At 33.4% G+C, this 8,313-nt stretch overlaps 1 long non-coding RNA gene across 5 annotated transcripts; it reads left to right on the forward strand.

Moving 5' to 3' along the window:
* The first annotated feature begins 5,767 nt into the window (after nt 1–5,767).
* Nucleotides 5,768–7,979, forward strand: LOC111916770 (uncharacterized). Of its 5 annotated transcripts, none has more exons than XR_008230470.1 (5): nt 5,768–6,726; nt 7,100–7,353; nt 7,458–7,534; nt 7,612–7,689; nt 7,786–7,979. It is a non-coding gene; the product is annotated as an uncharacterized LOC111916770 (long non-coding RNA). The 5 variants fall into 5 exon arrangements; XR_008230466.1 differs by having other exon boundaries at nt 5,768–6,047; nt 6,499–7,353; XR_008230469.1 differs by having other exon boundaries at nt 7,208–7,353; nt 7,786–7,978.
* The last annotated feature ends 334 nt before the right edge of the window (nt 7,980–8,313 follow it).

Raw genomic sequence — 8,313 nt, forward strand, 5'->3', positions numbered from 1 at the left:
TGCTCCATGGATTTAACCTACATGGAGTATCCATGGGTCACCCCATGGACTTAGTCTAACATAAGGAATCTTGGATCACAAGCCCACATATATAAGAATGAATGATTTACACAATCAACCCATATATTTAATTAGTCTTCTTTTGATCACTTAATTAATTCCAAATTAATTCTTGATCAATACTAATTAATAACCTTATTAATATATTAGAACTTATAATATATTAACAAACCTTAAGTGTTATTTCTCTCATTTTAGTCTATCCAAATGCATGATGCCATGCAACCCAAATGGACCATGCTGGGTTGGGTCAAGTCTTACCAATTAAAGTTATGGACTTAGACATTAATCCAACAGTCTCCCACTTGTATAAGTCTAAAACTATTATTGCGTATGACTTCAAGAACCGACTGGCAATCGTAGCTCTCAAAAGCTTCTGTCGAACTCTGACCTTGTAGATGAACTCTGACCTTGTCAATGACTTGACCATTAGATAAAGGATCATATATTCCTCCATTCTAGATATGATATGGACTGAGACATGGATTATAATCATTCTCTCTGTCCATTTGTTGTTTCCCGATTTCCGATTTATGACGACTGACTAATTGAACAAATCAAATCAGTCCTGGCCCGGCCGAGCACTTCCATTTGTCATCATCAAATCATCGAGGGGCCCACAGATATCGCTTTTATCCCAAAGGTAAAAGGACTCATATGGCTTGTTCTACTACTTGTTGAATCATACACAAAGGCACGTTTTATAACATCGAGTTACCGAATGCGTTTTCGTGCAATCAATGTACAACCAACTCATAGTAACAACTCATATCTCTAGGTTTGAAGAATATAAGATATTATTGTCTCATGATCACTCGTGATAAAATCCATGAAGTGATTCCATTGAGCACGGGTTGAATCCAATACTCGGAACTTATGAGCACTCATGAGTGTTGTAGCCCTTTGTCCAACATCTTAGACCTCTACAAGCCAACCCATGACAGTCTTGATTCATATTTACTTCCAACATATGACCGACTGTGGATGGTTTGAATAACTTAGTCATTCCGGAAGAATAACCTAGTTTATTCTGGAAGTCAAAACATGCAAAATGAAACACAAGAATAATTGAATCCAATATGGTATCAAAACCTATGAACATAAATAAAACACCTTTTATTAATCATCATATGATTACACATTATTCATTGTATACTGTTTCAGCTATCAACTTTATTCTTGAATTTAAAACAATAGTTGTCCCATGCTCCAAGCATGTACACTATGTTTTCTAAACACTAGTCATGTCATACACCAAGTATGAATACTATGTTTGTCTATGATCTTTACTTTGTGAAATAGATCAATTGAACATAACTCCAATGATCCTCTTTTCACAGTCCCAAATCCTTACTGCAAATGCAAAAATTCCAAATTCATGCGATTTACTGAAATCTGTTAGATTCTAAACTTATATGCATTGATCCTCTTGTAATGATTATGCACAAAGTCACAAGGACTTGACAACAAACATTACAAAGTATTCCAAAGGAGATCAACTCCTTGGAAACACCCTTCTTGCATTAAGTTTCCTTAATCTTACATAGATTGAAAATTCTAACTTTGAAACATTTCCAGATTCATTTTGACTATCACTTCTGAACAAGAGTTGCCTCCTTACAGATTATGTCAATATGGTCCTTCCAGAATTATCACTATACTTCCAACTGTCCTTGAGCACCTAATCTTTGGTAAAACTTAGATTATCCTCAACAATTGATTAATCGTTTTAGTCATATCCAATTCTAGACCTTTTCCCTTCTTAATGCCCCAGGCATTTGGAAAATTTTAGAAAGGATGAATATAGCACATGTAATCGATCCTATATCCGAAGCATATGGGACACGATTCATGATGTCTCACATAAAGACTAAACCAATCTTTTGCTATAACATTTCCATTTCTATTTGCCAAGTTCTCATAATTCAGATTACGAAAAGGGATGTCGTGATCATAATTGAATTTTAGAACGCAAATAATGGACCCATATACATAATTTTCTTATGTTGAGCCATTCCAACATGAAATTCACACATATATATATATATATATATATATATATATATATATATATATATATATATATATATCCTTGACTAAATACGATTAAAACCTCAATCTAAGCTTTTAGATTTGAGATGAAGTATAATTTCCTCTCCCTTAATTATAGCAAAACAACTATTTCCCAATTGAAACTTTTGTTTTCTATAATTAACATTGCTAACTTGCAACTTTTATCATAATTCTCATGCTCCCACTAACATGATGATTATTAGCATAACAGTTATGCTCCCACTAGCTTTGACATGTACTCAGAAATCAGTTGGACTTCTAGAAATCAATACTTTATTGACTTTCTTACCAAAGTTCAGATTTCTGATACTAGATTGTTTTGATAAAACTTTATCAAAATCATACACCTCTCTTAGATAGCTCACATGTGTGTCTAAACAATTTTAGAACTATGAAAAGGAATGCCGTAATCATAGTCTCAATTGTTTAGACCTTTGCCACTTCTCACAAGTCCATGTTAGTGTGTCGGTAAACCACACACGCTCCACTAACGACTTTGAGAATGCAAATATCACAATTGCTATCTAGCTAAAATCTACTTAGTGAAAGTGTTTCCTCACCATCATTTTCATGAATCGGAGAGAAACATTATCACCCTTAGATTTAATAGTGTATGTGTTCTTATCCATGTGAATTTGTCAAAACCATAATCACAAGACAAGGTTAGTGACAAATCCAAACTCATATGGATTAAACTTGTGTAATCTTAAATTCTTGCCATCTGGCAGCTCATGGGCCAGCCATTGCTTCCAAGTTGTTGTGCAACCAATTGAGAACTCTCAGAACTCCTATGCAAAGCCAACTTGAATAGGCACAAAAATTTCAACATGATAAGTTATAAACCTCAAATCGTGTGCTAGTGAAGGACTTTAGGTTTTATTCTTGATTAAGTCTTGAAACTTTCAAGAGCATTAAGACTCCCACTGTCCTCTTGACATATAAGACTCTCTTGTCAAATATTCAAGAGATAGTGTCGATTCTAATCAAGACAAACACTTCACACAATTGGCCTTAGTTGGTCTTATTTTATCCAAAACATCACAACTTACCAATTTCAAATGTACAGGAGTAGAAAACTTTTACTCTTACATTTTACAAGTGTTTTAAACCTTCTTTAAGACATGTCACTCAAGTTACAATTTTAGAGTATAACTCTAAGACTTGTATTGGAACGAAGTATGACTCATCTTCTTGATTTAACCACTTCAACAATTCATAACTCCTCTTCTTAACTATCAGAATGCACTTAGAGGATGAATTGTGATAAGGTCTCTAAATCATTAAGATGATCATATAACATGATACTAAAGTATTCTCCCATCTTTTCAGACTTGAGAAACTTTTATCTTTCTGCCATACTTTGATTCTTCTTATTCGTTCTGTCTCACATTGAAACTTCTCCAATGCTACAGACTTATACTTAAACTTATAAGTATAACCATATTTACTGAACTTAAGTAAATCATGACGAATAGTCTTCTTGATCTTTTGTGGTGGACTTGAGCAGTGCACAAGAATGTGTACTCGATCCCTTAGTCCTTTCCTTATTCGCATAAGGAATTAGTCTTAATTTTCCAAGCTGAAAGTTCTCATTCATCATACTATACAACTTGCATGATTCCAAGTTTCGGTCCAATTGAACCTTGGGTGATGAGAATCTTTCCTTATTTGGTAATATTAGACACTACCACAGCCAAAAGAATCAAATCCATTTTTCCAATATTGTTATCAGTGGAATCTTATAAGCAACAACTTTTCACAAATGTCATTGTAAGGATACTTAAAATAAATAAAATCAAAACCTTTTTCTTTTATTTTAAAACTTTGCGGAAAAACTTATCCTTACAATCCATATGAAAACCTTGTTGTTATCTATTCCTAAGCAATATAAATATCATAACTCTTAAGTAATAGCCCAAAATTCTGATCACCGAACCATGCGATTGAAATCCATCTTCGCAAGCATGTACTTAATAGAGTTAGACAATGGACTTTACCAGAAGTAGAGCCAAACTTATTGACTTTAACATTCTTAGGTAAATTTGGCAGCTTCGCAACCAATGCCCCTTCCTTTGGCACTAATTACCTATGGACCCTTGATAATGGGACTATCTCAGACTTAGCCTCTCTCTTTACCATTTGGTCAACCGAGTTGACTATGGCCGATCCCTTTCCATTGGAAAGAGAGAGCTTTATTGGATATCCAATGTCATTATTGTCAATGTCTACAAGTTTTAGGAAGTTGATCTTAGCAAATAGATAAGATCATTAAGGGTCTTGTCATAGTCTGTTTCATAGGAGTCCCAAAGGAACTCACTATGTGACTTTGAAAGTGATTGAACCACCAACTTTCACAAGACTTTGACACCCAACTCTCCCGACTTGTCAATATGTGACTACATCTCCAAGATGTGATCACACATAGACATTTGCTTGCCAATAGGGCTTGAGTGACCTTAAACTTTTCAAGAACTTGTGGGTTAAGGAGAATAATTGGAGGAGGTGAAAGAAGTATGATTTCCATGGGACATCATCTTCATTTAGGAAAGCTTGTTTCAAGAGATTTGGGAAGATCATAAATGTCTAAACCAGACATCTTTTTGGGAGATATTCAAGATAGTTGATTTAAAGTCCTAAATATGACACCCAATATGAAATATTAAGGCTAGGACCCAACACAATACTTTTATAACTTGGAAGAGGGATGCCGTAATCCAAGCTATAAAATATTTGAAGGTAGGTGAATGACGATTCACCAATTTCCACCAAGATAAACAAAATGTATTATTAGGTTTTAATTGGTTTTGAAACTCCTAGATCTTTGAGATTCATTGAACTTTTCAATGGCGTGTTTCAATCTCGAGTGTGCCCTTCAGGTTTTGTGACTGGGATGCCGAGGATCACAAAACAAGGTGTGAAGTAACCATGCAAATATACTGGGTACCCTTAATATTTACCCCTTAATCGATGTGCCGGTTAACCACAGACGCTCCACCGATACTATGATAAATATTAAGTTACCCTTTGCCTACCTTGTTAAGTCCAGGTTTGTGTGCCAGTTAACCACACACGCTCCACTAACCGACTTAAACAAAGTGCAAAGTGTAATTTCATGGATTAGCACCTTATTCACATTTTCTTAAGTAACTAAGATTGGGTATTTATAAAAGGTTTAGTTACTTAGTATTTATCATTAATACTTTTAATGAAGGGAGAATTATAGTCCTTGTCCTACCCGTTCGGCTAACGACCCTCCACCAGTCAAGGAAGCAGTGGGTGAGAGTGGACACCCATTAAACTGCCATTTTATAGGCAGTAACCTTATACCCCCTTATAGACCGGCTTCGTGAATGAGGCCTACTAACGGTAAGACTGACTTTACTCTTATACACACACACATATATCTTACTATATTATTATACAAACCTTACTATTTCTAAAAATAAATTTAAGACGTCCAAACTATTAAGCTTATAGTACAAATAACAAAGCAAAATCTTATCTCATTCTTTAATTTCCGTTCATACAACAATTCAAAAAAAATGAAAAAATAGAAATCGTCCAGTTACCCCACGTGCTATAATTAATTTATGCTTTACAATCCGGTCAAAAACTGAATCCGTCAAAAGTCAAAATTGAAATCCGTTATCTTCTCCGTTCACCCCTCATTTGATTCAAAAATTGAATTGAATCTCTTCAAGAATAATCACTTTAAAAACTCCGGCACCAACACTCTTTCCATATTATTTTCATTTCTCTTGCTTTTCTATGAAGACATAGGCATTGCTTGTGATCGTATTCCGCCGTCACCATTCGTTTTCCCCTTCCCCACCGTTATCCGTTTGATAGGGTTCGCCATCCCCACTGCCACATTCTACTTCATTAGACTCCATCTTAGATCGATTGTTTTTCCGGTAAGTCACATCGCCATCGTTACTCTTTTGCGTTCTGCTTTGCCATCGACTTGCTTTTCTTCTTGGTGTGTTCAGTTTACTTGGATTCACCAAGGTACCACTTAATCTTCATATTTGGTAACACTTTTCTATTATAGAATGATCAATAATCTGGTTCTATGCACTATGTTCTAAAGAAAACCCTAAACATAGATCTATTATACATTCATTTTACCAATCTTGAAGTTGTGTATATATCTCATGGTACAAGTCTATAATCGAATCATTTTATATTGATTTGATTTTATTGCTAATTTCATTCATCTCAGACCTTTCATGCCCCATTATCGCCCCTAGCAAGTCATTATTGTTTTGACTTGGTTCATCGCCCCAGTGATTACATTATAGATTTCATTTTTCATGTTTTTGTTGTTTTTATTTCTCATATTTCTTTGTTATTATCATTTCCTAGGTACAAATCTTGACCCTCTTTCCTTATTCGTTCAAATATAAGTAAGAACAAAGTGTATCTCTTTTGTTTCAGTGTTTGAATGTGTGTGTGGCAGGGGCATGTGTATCTGTGTGTGTCTATGAATATTCTTGATTTTTGGCATGATATCACAACCAGGTGTTTAGTAGCTTCAAAATTTGATAGTGAGCTAATGTAATCAGAGTGGGAAGCACAGGGAGAGTGATCAAGGTTTGATTCCTCTTTTTTCCGGCTTAAGGATTGATTCCTCTTTTTTTTTCCTAATGGTATTTTACGTAATAAATTTTGATTTTATGGGGGATTATATCAAATCCCATAAAATCAGGCCCCACTTAATTTTAGGCATTGAAATGGTAATTTTGATGCATTTTCTTTGTTTATATTGTTTTCCCCTTTCTCGTGCCTATGCAATTGTAAATGATTCATTGGTTTTGTTGCAAATATGTTTCCTCTCTGCCACTCACACACACTACCACAGATCTGGTACTTTCTCTCAACCAACTTCTCTATCTATTTCTATAAAGTTTCATTAATTTTGATTTTTTTTCCTTTTGTTGTTTGATTTTTAACTACGGATTTGTAGGTTAAAGGAAAAACTTTTTGGGGAAGGCAGATATATATCTCTCTCTATTACCGAACTTGATTATGATTTAAGCTATATTTTGCTTCTTTAATTCAATCATGACTTTAGGATGCAATTATCTTTGATGAGGGGTCAGGAAATGTGTTCAATGGATCGAGGCCAAGCAACAATAAAAATAAGAAGAAATTGTTGGCCTGTTAAGTCGTAAAGAAAATAGATTGATGCTCTAGATATGGTGCTTGATTAAGTAAAAGGTTCGATTCTAGAACTACATTGATTGTTTTACTATGGGAGGGGGTTACTCTCCATTTATTTGTACTTAATTGATTTTTTAGAGGCATGGTTTATGGTTTTCTAGGGAGCAGGTAGGCCTTTCTTTGCAGCACTACAAATGGTTTATTTTTGGAATTCAACCTAATTTTTGTCACTTAAATGGTTTGAGCATTTGGACTATTTTTATACAGCTTTAATAGTTTATTAGTTTTTAACTAATTTTGGTGTTAATTCTATAGATTCTATTGGGCTTGCTGCATCTTTGGTGTTGATTTGTTACTTGAGCCTACTATACGATTTGAAGTCACAACCTGGAGGTACAACTTTATTATTTTTTATGATATTTGTTTTGTGTATTCATTTTATTTATATTTTTACTTACTTCATGAATTCTAATTCTTTGTGTTCATTAGGAAGTTGGGTCTTATCTGATGAACGAAATTGGAACAGTCAAGAAAATCATATGAGGGCATTAAAGGAATTAGTGAAGTTCTAAGCATTAATAATAGGATATATGGTGACAAACCAAGCACTGCTATTTCTTCTTCAAGCTTACATGAATATGGGAAAAAAACATGTAGGCTTCTATATATATATATATATATATATATATATATATATATATATATATATATATATATATATATATATATATATATATATATATATATATATATATATATATATATATATATATATATTTGTTTTAAAGAACACTAAAAAAATTTCTTAAACAATTTCCAATTACTTTAGAAGAGTGATATGATGTTGAGGTCAAAAGCATGAAATATCATTTTACTATTAGAAAATCGGATTTCTGCATATATTCCAAAAAAATTAATCAAAAGATTTTTAGAAAATATGCAGAAAATTGGATTTTCTACTTATCTTTCAGAAAAAACATGAATTTACAAAAAAAAAAAATAAATAAATAAAATATA

This window comes from Lactuca sativa, chromosome 1 (genome assembly GCF_002870075.4).
Source record: "Lactuca sativa cultivar Salinas chromosome 1, Lsat_Salinas_v11, whole genome shotgun sequence".
Taxonomy (NCBI): domain Eukaryota; kingdom Viridiplantae; phylum Streptophyta; class Magnoliopsida; order Asterales; family Asteraceae; genus Lactuca; species Lactuca sativa.